The sequence below is a fragment of the Aulostomus chinensis genome, chromosome 5 (assembly GCF_037954235.1).
Source record: "Aulostomus chinensis isolate RoL2024-O1b breed Wild chromosome 5, RoL_Achi_v1.0, whole genome shotgun sequence".
Taxonomy (NCBI): domain Eukaryota; kingdom Metazoa; phylum Chordata; class Actinopteri; order Syngnathiformes; family Aulostomidae; genus Aulostomus; species Aulostomus chinensis.
The window spans coordinates 266,098-281,358 of NC_141324.1; the positions used below are offsets into that span (position 1 = coordinate 266,098).

The 15,261-nt window shown below is 44.5% G+C and overlaps 2 long non-coding RNA genes across 4 annotated transcripts; both read left to right on the top strand.

Moving 5' to 3' along the window:
• Window positions 1-440: 440 nt before the first annotated feature.
• Window positions 441-2,674, top strand: LOC147260814 (uncharacterized). 2 transcript variants are annotated; one of them, XR_015116161.1, is made up of 4 exons: window positions 441-700; window positions 1,753-1,924; window positions 2,129-2,254; window positions 2,405-2,674. It is a non-coding gene; the product is annotated as an uncharacterized LOC147260814 (long non-coding RNA). The 2 variants fall into 2 exon arrangements; XR_015116160.1 differs by having other exon boundaries at window positions 1,753-2,254.
• A 2,313-nt stretch (window positions 2,675-4,987) lies between these two features.
• Window positions 4,988-13,825, top strand: LOC147260815 (uncharacterized). Of its 2 annotated transcripts, XR_015116164.1 has the most exons (4): window positions 4,988-5,063; window positions 5,973-6,323; window positions 6,429-6,647; window positions 13,227-13,825. It is a non-coding gene; the product is annotated as an uncharacterized LOC147260815 (long non-coding RNA). The 2 variants fall into 2 exon arrangements; XR_015116163.1 differs by lacking the exon at window positions 13,227-13,825 and having other exon boundaries at window positions 6,429-6,919.
• Window positions 13,826-15,261: the final 1,436 nt, after the last annotated feature.

Genomic DNA, 15,261 nt, shown 5'->3' on the forward strand with positions numbered 1-15,261 from the left:
ATATCATGCATATTCATTCGTGTATTTACAAGGGAGGGATGGTTCACATTAAAAATCAATATGTCGGTTTTCACATTCATGTGAATCGTCCAGAATTAACCCTGAAGCTCGTTTCCATCTGCAGCCCCTGAGCAGGCTTTTTGTGGTCATAAAACTATCCATACAAAAACTGACATCGATAAACTATGCAACAAGACAAGTAGACATCGTACAGGAGACGGAACAATTGTTCGACGTTTTAATGGTGGCCGCACTCGCCGAGACACGTGTGTTTGACTCTGAACAGAGTGATTTGGTTTGCTTGTCCTTCATATCTCGTCCGCCGTACATCTACAAAACGCTGAATTTTCGAATCATATAATGTCAAATCATATAGTCAATGCCTGAACTGTTGTGCCCGATGTCGGTGGTTTTCAGCAAGTAGTCCGGGGACCCCCAGTTGTCCTTGAGCGAATTCCAGGTGGTCCCCAGCTAAATGGAGAGTTGCTAACCCAAACTGACCCTTCTAGATTCTTTAGCTCTTGACCCTTCTAGATCTTTAACTCTTGAGGTTTTATTGCACAACCAAGAGTCCACTTGTGTTATATTGTATCTCTTTATTTGCCTCAAAGGATGCAAGCTGTCAGGGTGAAGTGTCTCCACAGGCAGAAGTCCATTTGCTATGAAGGGCAACTGACCTTCAATTCATTTTTGGAGTGTGGTGAGTGAAACAAATTGCACATGGAATAGAATTGTCATCTACCAAATAGTGTATTTTGACTGCAGCCCCCATCTATAAATATGTTGTTCCAGGGGCCCTGAGAAAGATTTGAGTTGAAAATGTTTGCTTTAAAAAATTATATTTAGACAAATATTTGCACAAATTTTAATGCTTTTTCAAAAATGGCAGTTGTACGAGCTCACAAAACAGCACTCAGTGGTGCACTACAAGCTTGTATATCTGCTAATATTGATATTCAAACAGTTTTCTGAAAAGAACAACAAAAAAGTCTTATGTTTTTGTATCAGTGGCGCTCAATATTTCATGTCAAGGATCCCCCAAAATTATATGTCTTTGGCCGCAGACCCCCATCTGAATATCTGTTGTTTCAGGGACAGAAGCAAAGATTTGTGTTACAAATGTTGACTGTGAAAGATTTTAGGCACCTTTTCAAGATTCTTGAAAAAATATCAGATCTGCAAGCTCATAGTGCACTACTCGGGGGCAGACTTTGCGCTTGTAGATCTTCTATTTTTCAACAGTTAAAGCATGACGCTATAATGCTTAAAACACCAAGAGGTGTTCCCGCCCAAAATGGGTTAATGGTTAAAGTGGTTTGAATTATAGTGACACAGATGCATGGCCTTTAATAATAATAAAATAAATACATTGCAGTCAGATTCATCAATGTTGTGCAATCTTGTTTTGTCTGCAGTTTCCAAGAAATTTGAAATTCCAATCTTGGATTTAAAAGTCTATGACGATCTGAACACTGAGGTTGATGAGTAGGCGTTTACGTTTCTTGTGAATAAACCACACCTGGGTGTGCTTGAGGTGCGTTTACCTCAAGGCTCACATCCTGAAGGTGTGGCACTTATTACTCGGAGTCATATAATGCACACAGTCCTTGCTAACCTAGAATGTGAAGTATTTTTGCACTTCAAAATGCTCTTTGTTTCAAAACACCCAATGTAATGCAACATGGATCCATCCTCATCGAACATAATCTTTTTCCATTCTACGTGTTGCAAATGATCCCCTCTTGCTGATAGTATCACACCTGGACTGCTAGATTCAGCAAGCCCCTCAAGCCACTCCATTGCCAGCTCCAGAAGCTCCTTTCTCAGCTCCAGTGTGGAAAACGAGGGGGACTCTGATGACGTCATCATTTTGCAGCCAAGTCCTGCCCGAAGTAACAGAGCTGACCAGACTCGTCTCGCTCAGGTGAGCCTTGATGACTGTTTGAAATCGAGATGCTGATTCTGATAAGGGGGAAAAGCCCATGTACAGTTTTGAAGTAAAGGGGGGATGGTGGCCACTCACTTATTCTCGTGCCTTCATATTGTCATTTTGACTCAGCCCCCTTCGTGTTGCAACCTGAGATTGACAGAATAGTCGTTTACCTTCTCCCACTTCGATGATTGAAAGGATTCTGAAGGAGAAACCTGGAGGGGAGAGGATCATGAATGAGCATGCTCAGACAAAAAGTCTGACAGATTCTCGGAGACGTGACATGGTGAAGATACTGGTGGCACACATGGCCAGTGAACATGGGTATGACGGCATTATGAACATGAGCACCCAATGTACACTTTTTGTTTTAATTGGTGCAGACCAAGAGCCTTTTTTTGCAGAAGGCATCAGGAAACAATACTTTTGTTTGTATCTTGTGTGTGTGTGTGTGTGTGTGTGTGTACCCTGTAGGGCAAGTCCTTCAAGGCGTGTCAAAGAGGAATGTGCAATGGGCATCACTGCCTTGTTCCCTTATCTGGCAGACCCCCAGGGCAATTTGGGCCATGTAAGTAGATAAAACAAGTCTGTAATTGCTCAAAATAGGACTGTTGAGTGCATTGTAAACAACATATTATTGAACATTTCTGGATGCTGAGCTTTCTCCTAGTTCAGCACTGCAGATGTCAGAGCCTTTGACTCCTAGTTCAGCACTGCAGATGTCAGAGCCTTTGACTCCTAGTTCAGCACTGCAGATGTCAGAGCCTTTGACTCCTAGTTCAGCACTGCAGATGTCAGAGCCTTTGACTCCTAGTTCAGCACTGCAGATGTCAGAGCCTTTGACTCCTAGTTCAGCACTGCAGATGTCAGAGCCTTTGACTCCTAGTTCAGCACTGCAGATGTCAGAGCCTTTGACTCCTAGTTCAGCACTGCAGATGTCAGAGCCTTTGACTCCTAGTTCAGCACTGCAGATGTCAGAGCCTTTGACTCCTAGTTCAGCACTGCAGATGTCAGAGCCTTTGACTCCTAGTTCAGCACTGCAGATGTCAGAGCCTTTGACTCCTAGTTCAGCACTGCAGATGTCAGAGCCTTTGACTCCAAGTTCAGCACTGCAGATGTCAGAGCCTTTGACTCCTAGTTCAGCACTGCAGATGTCAGAGCCTTTGACTCCTAGTTCAGCACTGCAGATGTCAGAGCCTTTGACTCCTAGTTCAGCACTGCAGATGTCAGACCCTTTGACCTTGATTTTAGCAGTTCTTCAAGAAGGGTGCGTGTTTTTTCATTTTAAGGAGAAAATAAAAGAAGAAAAAGTTATTATGTGAACAGTGCAAAGAATGCTTTTTTGCTCCAGTGGTGACAAATAAGACTGGGGCTCTGCTGTGATTTAAGTAATTTCATTTATAAACAATATAAACCAAAAAAAATTCCATAAATTAGAAAATAAGTGTTAAAAAAGTAGTGACATTGGCTGATCTACAAGCTCACAATGCTGTGAGATTGTAGATCTTATGTTTTCACTAGTTTGGGTCTTGGGCAAACATCTAGATGCATCCTGCAACTGGAAAGTGTCGCAGCAGTATGTGTGGTTCCAACACTTCCAGGTGGTCCAGATGCTGGCGACAGAACCCCTTTCAGCGAGGAAAAGCAGCTAACCACAGAAACCCAGTGTCATGAGGCCATCGCACTGATTGTAAAGGACCACACTAGTCCTTGCATGTGTTTGTTTCATCTCAGTGAAATATTCTAAATGTGTATTGTTTACATTCCGTTTTATTAACAAATATAAACTCTCAAAGTTATTAATTAATGCTTCTATTTTTGTGTGTGTGTTTTAAAATAGTTGGTAGGTGAAGTTGTGAGTGACTACTGTATGTGTAGGACTGTTGTATGGATTTGGGAGATTGAATTTTGTCCTCTGAGTGACACCGTAGCTCCACAAGAGGGAGAGACAGGTAAAGGTAACCCAACAGGAGTTGGTAATGAGGAGGCTGCTTTGTTTGAGCCTGGGCCACAAAGGTTTGATCTCCAGGCTCCAGCGTAACTTCTGCTTCATTTGCACAGAAAAGAACATTGACGCCTGTTTAAACAGAAGAAAAGATTAAAAGTATTGAAGCATCCTTGGTGAGCGCAGTGAGGTATGTTTGTTTATCTTGAAACATTGTATTATTGCAACATTGTGAGTTTGGATCAGTGTGCATGGAACACTTTGTTTGAAGGAATGTTTGGTTGATGTTGTAATATTATGGACAAAATTATGAAGATTGTACTGTGTTCCATGTGTGACATGTAGAGCTGGCTCAGGTGAGCCCCTGCATGGTTTCTCCCTCTCTTTCTGTTTCCCTCCTCCCTCTCCTGCTCTTAGGAAAGATCCAGGAGGACTCTGGCTGCTTCCTGTTCTGCCCTCCCACCTGACATCTGGGAGAAGAGTTGATTGGAGCCTGGTTGCCCCTCCACCTGGCTGGTTCCAGGGAGGCCTCTTTATCAGCCACTCCCCTGCTTTGTTCTGGGTCTCTCTCTCTCTCTGGCGGCCTGCTGAGCAACATACTCTGAGAAACCACTTTGTAAGATCAACTTATTTGGAAGTGGGAGGTGGTCGGTTGAGGTTAGATTGGGGTACCCCACACCTTACATCACGTAGTCTTCTTTTGTATACCACACTAGTTTATGGGTTGGTGCCATCCTTGTACGTTTTTGACAACCTTGATGAGTTAGACGGGCAGGCCTTTTGCTACTTGTGTTTCTTGTGTCAGGAAGATTTCAGTTAGGCCTTGTTTTGATATGTTAAGTTAATTTGTTTGGCACAATCCCCTCACGGCCTACCTTCCCTCCCACTTTGTACACAACTCTTGTTGTTTTGATCACCCCTTTGTGAAATAAATAATTCTTGCACTGATAATTTTCCACTTGGCTGTTTGTGTTATTCCTTGTGTTGCCGCAAGGAACGTAACATACTGTGAAGACTGTATGGTGACTTGTTTGTTTTATGTTTTGTATACTCTGACACAGTTTTCACGGTGCTCTGGTGAACGTGACGACGCTGCTCTCACTAAAATAAAAGACGCCTTAGGCATCAGTCGAGACTCTCTTTGGGGATCCAAGGGTTGCTACACTGATGAAGCATACAACTGATGAGGTAATCATGAAGGAGAAGATGAAACAGACCTTCACCCATCGCCAAGCAATGGTTCACAATCCAGTGAAGTCCTCTGAAATATTCACCACCTTTCCAAGACTTCCTGACATCGCAGGAATGGTGTGTGGCTCTTGAAATGAAACATAACTAACCCTTTTACAGCTGAAGCCGATTCTAAAAAAAAAGGCTTCTAAATCCTGTTTTCTGAAAAAACTTTCTGTCAGGGGTTCTCAAACCATTCCATGACAAGGACACCAAAAATGATGTGTAATTGGCCACGACCCCCATCTGAAAATGTTGTTTCAGGTCCCCCCAGAAGCAAAGATATGAATTCAAAACGTGTGCCCTCAAAGAATATATCAAAGATTTGTGCCACCTTTTCACTATTAGATCCACGTGAACTTGTATCATGTATACGCTTGACTTATAAGTACACATGAGTTCAAAGTATCATGAACAGATAATACATAAGACAACAGAAAAACACTTCCTATCAATCTCAGCAACAGAAAGCATTTCCTGAAGCCACCTCTTGAAACATGGAGCCCTCCAGTTTAATAATTTGAATTCTTTAGCTGCAACCATGCCTGCTTGTAGAGCCTGTTTTTGAAAAGGAGGAAGAGTCCTCGTCCTGTCAGAGCAACCAAATACAGCAAAGTTCCAGTCTTGTTTGGAAAACCAATCCAATATATCCCACCAGAAGTTACTGAGAACAGGACAGTGCCAGAAGAAGTGTGCCATCGATCCTTCAGCACTACGACATCCATCATACGTGGGAGAAACAGATCCAAATATCTGACTAAGCCCAATTTTGGAAAAATGAAGTATACGCAAGACTTTGAATTGAATCAGTCTGTATCTCGAATCGATGGAACATTCCTGTACACTGACCAGGCTTTCCTCCCACAGTGCCTCTGACACTGGGACGTCCAGTTCTTTGGCCCAGGCCTCCCTGAGAGGACTGGCGTCTACTGGAATCAAAGGCAGTGACCAAGCGAGAAATCAAATGTTGGGAGTTCCACGTGAGAGAAGTAAATCTTCAAAGATGTTGCTCTTTGGTTTAATGGTGAACTCTGGAATATCCTCGCACACAATGATGCCAAAGTGTGTCTGAGGAAGGAGGTGTTCAGATTGGAGCTGAAGGAATGAAGCAGATTTGTTATCAACCATCTTCTCCAGTGGAACAGAGTCCTCTCTTCCTCCATTCCAGAAGCACACTGTCCATCATCGCTGGCTTGAACAAATGGTTCTATGATACAGGTGTGTGGATTGACACATCTGACATTCCAAGCAATTGTTTAATAAGATTCCAGATCTTCAGAGGGTTTCAAAGAATAAAGTTATGACCAAGTCATTTGTCAGCAGGCTGCGCTCCCCAGTAAAGCAGTGCAGGAAGAGAGGTCCCTGAAACTGACACAGACTGGATTTTCAGCCGGGACGGGGAGACAGCAGACCAGTCATCGCCAGGGGAGCCCCACTGTCCAGTTTTCTGATGAATCGTCCCTACTTGAAAGGGCTCAAGAATACACAAGTGGTATTCCTCTTGGTTTGACCATTTATTTTGAAGGGACCAATTTGGAGCAGGTAAGAGTCCTAGGATGGACAAGGAAATAAAAGGGTATATTTCAGTTCCAAGAATAATTTACATTTCCCTTCAACATGAGCAAAATCATGCTAATTATGCAGAGCCCAATTTACTTGTAAACAATACTTTTCTATTTATAATTTACACATTCGCACCATCGCATTCAAGTTTGACTATGAAGGAGGAGGCTAGTCATGCAATATGGACAGAATGATCATCAGAAATCCATGAAACAATGTTTCCAGGATCACTACATAAGGCTTGGCCTGGTCTAAGCTACTTTGTGATCTATATTATTATGATTATGATTGTTGTTATTATTATTATTATTGTTATTATTGTTATTATGATTATGATGATGATGATGATTGTTATTATCATTATTATTATTATTGCTATTATTGTTATTATTATTGTTATTATGATTCTGATTATTGTTATGATTATTATTATTATTATTAGGATTATAATTATTATTGTAATTGTTATTATTATTGTTATGATTATGATTGTTATTGTTATTATTATTGTTGGTGTTGTCAAGCATTAGCCAAATTAGCCACACACTATGAAACAATACATCATCATCATAGTCCTTTGAATTAGATGACACTTCATTGAATGCCTGCAGACTAGCACACACTATCAGACTACATTCCCCATAATCCTCTGCGACATCAGGAAACAAATTGGTGTGCTGTTTTCAAACTCTTGTTTCCAACTAAACAGCCAACAGCAACAGATGCACTTTGTGACACACATTGAGAACATGACCGCTGCATCAGTGGACTATGGACGACATCAAGTTGATTCAAATGTCTTCATTTTAAATTCACCAAGCAAACGCTCCACACTGGTGATGGGTGGATGAGGCGTCATGAAGCGTCATGAAGCGTCATGAAGCGTGTCGACACAATGACACACTGTGTTGATACTGTGTCACTGAATACTGACACCTGCTGGACTTTAAACTTCCCTGCAGGCTTGACAGACTGAACTGACACTGATTTGATGACCTGGTGTACACAATAATGTCATTGAAGTCTTTGCGTTCATATTGGATCATTCCATGTCTTTAAACAATGTGAAGATGTATCTTAATGTGAAAATCTAAGTGAAAATGTTGGTAATGAGGACGCTTGAGGACTTTTACAAATTTTTATTTCAAAAAATACGTTTTTCTGACATTTTAAAATTAAGTCTGTTACGTTTTTTTGATAAAACTTCTCCAGCTGTCGAAAACACGGCACAGATGAGGCTGGAGTGCAAAGAAATTGTAGGGACAGCTGGTAGAGGTTTGGACAGATTGTCTTTTGGTTGGCCCAGTAACTCACTGGATCCTGGGACCTGGAAGTACTGCCCTCTGCCAGGTATCTCTGCACCTCCTGGAAGGCATCAGCTGTGGCACTTTTTGTCTGCCTGCCCACTTCCATGTCCAAATGTTGTCAAAGGTTATCTCAAAAACAACAAACTGGCATTTTAGGACATGATTTCCCACAACAACAAACAATGCAGGTTCCTGTGGACCAAACAGCAGCTAAGAAGGTAGTGTTGGTGTCTCTGTTCCTCTCCAGAAGCACACAACTGTTGACAGAAGGCTTGGCTTTCCAAGAGAACACACTGACACTGGTGTGGCAGCCCTGAGTGTCGTGACTGAACAACCATCAGTCTTAGACTGTTAAAGAGGCTAAGAGAGGACACTTGTCAGACATTATTGTGTCTGATCGCCACAACCCACGTGTGCTATTTAAAACCATTGACTCTGCTCTGAATGCCCCACAGCCTGTCTGCCTGGAAGCACCCACTGAAATGTGCAATGACTTCCTGCACTTTTTCATTGACAAGGTTGTTATCAGGAGGGCTCTCATCTCAGATCCTGCCGCTGACCCCTCTGCTTCTGTCCGTTGCCCGGCTGTGTTCGATAAGTTTGAGCCTGTGACTTTGTCATTTTTAAAGATGTGGTTGGCCACATGAAGCCATCAGGTTCCCCTCATGATTCTGTCTCTCCTCATTTTTAAAAGAGGTTTTCCCCAGTATGGGGCAGTCAGTTCTGGGCGTTAGTAACAGCAGTCTGTCTTCTGGTGTTGTCCCCATTAGTTTTAAACATGCAGTAGTGCAACCACTGCTTACGAAACCTGGCCTTGACAGCACTGTATTGGCTAACTTTAGGCCCATCTCTAAGTTGCCTTTTATTTCTAAGGTCTTGGAGAAAGTTGTGTCTGCTCAACTGAAGTCTTTTCTGGATGAGCATGATATTCTGGAGGTTTTCCAGTCAGGTTTTAAGACTCTGCATAGCACAGAGTCAGCACTGCTTAGGGTCTTCAATGACATCCTCCTGGCAAACGACTGTGGAGATGATGTGATTCTTGTCCTGCTGGACCAAACTGCTGCCTTTGATACAGTGGATCACAATATTTTATTATCTCGGTTGCAGCACCTAGTGGGCATTTGTGGTAGTGCTCTGCGGTGGTTTAGGTCCTATCTGACAGACAGAACTCTGTGTGTAAGCTTTGCTGGTTCTGAATCTTCCCCTGCTCCTCAGTCATTTGGGGTTCCACAGGGCTCAATTTTAGGGCCTCTCCTTTTTTCATTGTATGTACTTCCTCTGGGCTCCATTCTCATCAGCATGGCATCTCTTTTCACTGCTATGCTGGTGACAGTCAGATAGATGTGCCACTAAAGAAGAAAGATGCTCTCTCAATCAAGCCACTTCTGTTATGTCTTGATGACATTAAAGCCTGGATGGCCCTAAACTTTTTCAATTTTAACAAGAAGAAAACTGAAGTGATGGTGTTTGGCCCCAGTGGCTCCTGTGAACCTCCCCCTATTGACTTGGGCCCCTTGGCTCTGTATGTGAAGCCAACTGTTTCAAACTTGGGTTTAAGATGGACAGGGATTTCAAACTAGATCGTCAAATAGGTGCAGTGGTGAAGTCCAGCTTCTTTCATCTGAGGCTGTTAGCAAAAGTGAAGCCCTTTCTTGCAGGAGAGCATTTTGAGACTGTGATTCATGCCTTCATCACGTCTCGGCTTGATGATTGCAGTGCTCTTTACTTTGGAATCAGCCAGTCCTCCCTCTCACGTCTCCAGTTGGTACAAAATGCTGCTGCTCGACTTTTAACCGGAGCAGGAAGAAGGAGCCCATCGTTCTGGCCTCCCTCCACTGGCTGCCTGTGCACTTCAGGGTTCATTTTAAGATTCTTTTATTTGTTTTTAAATCCTTAAATGGTCTGGCCCCCCTTACCTCTCTGAGCTGCTTCACCCTCGTGCTCCTGCTCGGTGCCTCAGGTCAGCTGACCAGCTGCTCCTGGAGATACCGAGGTCTAAGCGGAAGCTCAGAGGGGACAGAGCCTTTTCTGTTGCTGCTCCCAAATGATGGAACGATCTGCCTTTGCACCTCAGACAGGCTTCTTCACTGTCCATTTTTAAAACTAATCTTAAAACCTATTTTTATTCCTTGGCTTTTGACCCAGCATGAGACTTTGCTCCTGTTTTAGTATTTTTATTGTTCTTCACTTGATTATTATGTTTTATGACTATTTATGTACAGCACTTTGTTTTCAGCTGTGGTTGTTTTTAAAGTGCTTTATGAATAAAGTTGAGTTGAGTCTTAGTTTTCAAAGACCTTCTGCCCTTGGAGGAGAGTTTTAGGCCTTCCTGGTGTTGCTGGACAGGCGGAGCAGGGACCGAGCAAAGCTGTGGTTTCTAAGAATGGAGAAAGTCCCTGACAACATGAAGCTTGGGCCCAGAGTTCAAATACTGAACCTTTCCTTCAAGTATCTCTACATCAGTTCCTTTGTTCCACATCAAAACCACTGTTTTGGTGGTCCAACACTTCATCGGACAGTTGTATAAAACAATGCTGCATTCCTACTTTGCCAGGTTGCCTTGAATGTGGCGTCACTTCCTGTTCTGACACTCTGCTGCTTTTTCAACATTTTTAACAAGAAATGTTTGTTCACAATTCACTGAAACGAGTGTGTTCAATGCCACACATTTACAGACCTTTGTGTTTCCTTGAAGGTTCATGTTGGAACACTGAACGTAGTAAAATCTGTTCTTTAATGGGAAATCCCCGTAGATGAAGTGGAACATTCCAGAACTTCACTTTAACACACTCCAATTCCAGAGCTTCTGTTTGAATGGAGCTGTTGTTCATGGATTTTGATGGACGATGCTTGGTTTTCCATTGTCCAATGAATGTTTGACCCTTCCAGTCCTCTAAAGTGATGGACTAATACTGGCAAGATGCAGAAATCCTCTATTGTTCAAAGCACAGATTCTGTGTTGATACATTGTTGTAGTTTTTATACTTGGAGAAACCAGAATCTGACAGGAAATCACTGTAGAAAGTTGGCTCAGTTTCAGAAAGTAACAACTCAGTAGCTTCACTTGACAGTGACGGACCTTAAACTGGGCTATTTTGATGGACTCTGCTTGCTTTTCCACTGTCAAATGAACTTTTCTAATGGGAAATTCCTGCTCATAGACTGGTTTGTTTCATAAATGAACCAGTAAGAGCCCTGAACTGAGAGAAGAACCTGAAAGGTCCTTGTTCTTCATGTGTTTTCCATGATGGGCCTGTTTTCCTGCAGTTGAAAGCACATTTCTCAACACTAAATGGACTGTAATTTCATCAGTTTGGACTGGGAAAGCTGCTGGGTATTTTTACAGTTTCTTCCATGGAATTTTGTGGAACAGTTCATGACTGTAATTGGACGGTACCGTCTGGAAACGCTGCTGCCAGACTTTTGACCCTTTTTTTACAGTGCAGTAAAGACCCAGGCCGTTAGACCTGTCCAGCCTCACACCATCTGGAGGTGTTGGTGCTGAATGGGCTTGTTCAGTGAACCCTTGGGGCTCCATCCACCAAAACCTGTCCACGTAGTCTCGGCCCCACTAGGACCAGGTCCTGTGAGTTTCAACTCTCTATGTACCAGGGCCCAGGAGCTGGAGGGCTCCTGAATCAGCAGTGTTGGTTTAGGTTGAGGGACAGAGTTGCTGAAGTTGGGGTTTTTGAATGTAGACACTGAGAGGACGGTCTCCAGTGACCTTTGACCTTGACAGAGGCCTTCCCACACCTGTTCTGGTTTGACCTGATTTGGGCTCTAGAGAGAGGAGAGGACAGGAGAGGAGAGAGAGGAGAGGAGAGGAGAGGAGAGAGAGGAGAGAGAGGAGAGAGAGGAGAGAGAGGAGAGGAGAGGAGAGAGGAGAGGAGAGAGAGAGGAGAGGAGAGAGAGAGAGAGAGGAGAGGAGAGAGAGGAGAGTAGAGGAGAGGAGAGAGAGGAGGAGAGAGAGGAGGAGAGGAGAGAGAGAGGAGAGGAGAATAGAGGAGAGAGACGAGGAGAGGAGAGGAGAGAGGAGAGGGGAGGAGAGGCCTCCATGTGGCTCATGGATCCCTGCATGGAGAGACCGTCCCTTCTCCTTCTCTGTGTCCACAAAGCCACGGCGGTGGAACCAAAGGTCTCCAATGTGCAGGGTCCTTGACAAAGTGGGGCTTCATGGTGGTGGACTGATGGCTCTACCTGCTGCTACAACACAGGCTTGGGGTTTCTCCTCTGGAGACACAAGGTTGAGGTGGGTTTTCTAGCCCAGCCTGGAAGGCTCTCACACACTCGCCAGAATTCAGTTTCTTTGATGTGTCCTGAGATCAAAGACAGAATTCTAGGATCAAATACACTGGAAAAGCCCCCTGATGACGTCATCAGGAATCTGACTTGGATCTGGTCCTCACCTGAGCTGGTTTCGTTGCAGCTCCTGGTTTTTGCGACTGCACTCGTGGACACGTTCAAAGATTTCTCAGTTTTCCACAGCGCCTGACCTTCAGGTCTGAGAGGACTGATGGATGGTGGTTCCTCTCTACTGAGCTGCTGGTTCCTGCCATGACAGGAATTCTACCAGTTGTAAAAGGGAGCTGTCAGCTGGGGACAAACCTGACTTCTGCTCAGCTCCACTGATGCTCCACCCCAGGAAGAAGGTAGGAAGTTCCACCAAGGAACCTGACAAGGTGAACCTGAGAGGGGAACCTTTTCAGGTGATGACATCATGAAGCTCCCTGAGAGAAGGACGAGCAGAGGGAGGGCACTTTGAGGAGCTAGAATATCAAACCTGTTCCAGTTCTTAACAATTCTTGGCTCTACTCCATGACTCCATGTATCTTGTTTGATATATTTGATGTCTTCAGTATGAATCTCCAAAGTAGAAGGTAGTCCAAATAAAGGACACCACTGAAGAAGAGGGTGTCCTCACTTCTGAGCGGTAGTGAGTGGCTGCTCTGTCCATGTCCTGTTTTTAAAGTACTATTTATTTAGTGGCTTTAGGGGCAGACAACAAAAACAGCATCCCATTTTTAAAGTGTTGCATCGTGAGGTGTAGAGGTCCCAGGTGGAGGGAGGACTGCTACCCACAGTTCTCTGTGCTGCCTTGACCCCCCCCCCCCCCCCGCTGAGCCTTCTGTTCAGCAGCCTGTAGCTGCCGTGCCACACGGTGCTGAGGCCCTGCCTCAGTTGTAGAGAGCAACACTCCAAGAGCCAGGATCCAAAAGGGTAACAGCTCACCTTCACTATCTTTGTCCAACAGAACCCCCACCAGCTTCGGGTGGTGGACCAGGCCCCCAGCTCTGGCTGTGATGGAGTTCTGTGGCCCTGATGGTGTCCACTTGTTTCCAGGCCAGACCAGGCTACCAGGAGACATGTGTGGAAACAGGGAAAGGGTGGTCCACCACCCATTCTCCTAACCCAAACCCAACCCCCACTGAGGAAGCAGCGTGTGATCCCAACCCACTTAACGGCCGCACCTTTGCACCTCCCTGCTGGATTTGTAGGCATGGCTTGTGACCAGGACATGGATGAATGCTGCACACAGCAAAGCCATGTGAGCATTTGGGGAAATCTGGGAATCCTGAGGGTTCCTTCCAGTGTCACTGCAGGCAGCATTGCAGAAACACATCAAAACAGGATTACAGTTCAATAGCAGGGATTTTCAGGGAGTTCAAGGTGCTGGGGAGAAGTGGGGTCCCAAGAACTGAAGGACTGTGCACCCCCTTTCTCCTCCTCAGACAGGTCTTTTCCCTCCTCCCCAACCAATTTTGTTGGGTTTTTCTTTTGATCTTTTGTTGTGAAAGTGCCTTTAGTCGTTTGTTTTATTGATCCTTTCATTTAAAAGCACTTTTAGTTGTTTGTTTTGAACTAATGAGCACATTTTTACTCCTAATTTCTAATATCATGTTGAATTGGTGATGTAACTGTTTAATGTGTGTATTTAATATTGACAAATGTTTATGTACTCAAATAAATGTTCTTCCTTCATTTCACTACGTTCTCTGTCCTCTTTGATCCTCCTAATGACTCACTGATTTATCCTTCTATGGTTCTGGTTCTATCAGTTCTAAAATACAGTCTCCAACAGACAGAACCAGAGACCTGCGTGTGCTCCAGAGTCCCTCTGCTTCTCCAGCTCCCAGGTTCTCCACCTTCTTTTCTCAGGCTGCTTGTCATTGCCTGGACCAAGACCCAGGATCTCCATGAGGTGCAGACACCATGCTGGTGGTTCAGCTGGGGAACCCTCCTTTCCCCCTATGACACTCATCAAACTGCCTTCAATCCTGTCAACAAACTCTCTTAGAAAGTGATGTTTCTCTTTTTTCAAGATGGTGTTTCTTGACCAGCACCTTTTCAAGTCTCTGAAAGTGGTGGGAACTCACTGACAGGTGCATCAAGAAAGGATCCTCTCACCACATGGCAACGCGCTTTCCCCTGAAATGGAGGTCCCATGAAGGACTTTAGGTAGGAATGATGTGGTGTGGTGGAAGTGAGAACTGGGATGCTGCATGTAAAAGGTACTCCTGAGGCTGGAGGTGTCACCCTTAACACTGGAGGGCCTCTTGCCACAGTTGGGGGAGCTGGGAAAGTTTCCGGAGGTCCACATTTACAGGGAATGAACAGGGGTGCTAACGTTGCTGCAGGAACACCTCATTCCAGCCGTAGTGAACGGGCTCCAGTGTGGCAAATGTTGACCGCTCTTAGTTGGTGACAGCAGCTGATTATTGCTGGAAAGGTGAGCTTGGAAGCTTTCCTCTGATGGTGACAGGTTTGATGGGGGGGGGGGGTGACCAACTGTGTTAGGTGAGAGATGAACCCCCCAGAGCGGTCAGGTTTTGTGTCATGTTAGATTAATTTGAACCAGGATTGCCTTCTCTGACTCTGTCATTGTCAAACAATGCACAGCCTCCCATCAACTTCATAAAAACCCATGAATGGGTATTTTAATGTGTGTCAGTATGTGTTTTACACACACACACACACACTCACACACACACTCACACACACACACTCACACACACACACACACACACACACACACACACACGTGAAGGACAGGTACCGTTTCTGGTCTCAGCTCCCTAAGATTCCATGTGACTCACCCCTTCATAAAGGTGAAGTCTTATTTCACAAAAACTGCGGGGGAGCCTTCCAGTTCTGAGGTTAGCACCCCAACATCGGAGAAAAAGTGAAACACTGAAGACAAATCTCAAGAAGAACCTTTGTCCCTTCCCTCCCCAGACGGCAATGTCACGTCCATGCCCTAGCGGTGTTCTTGGTTGGCCTTGTGTCTG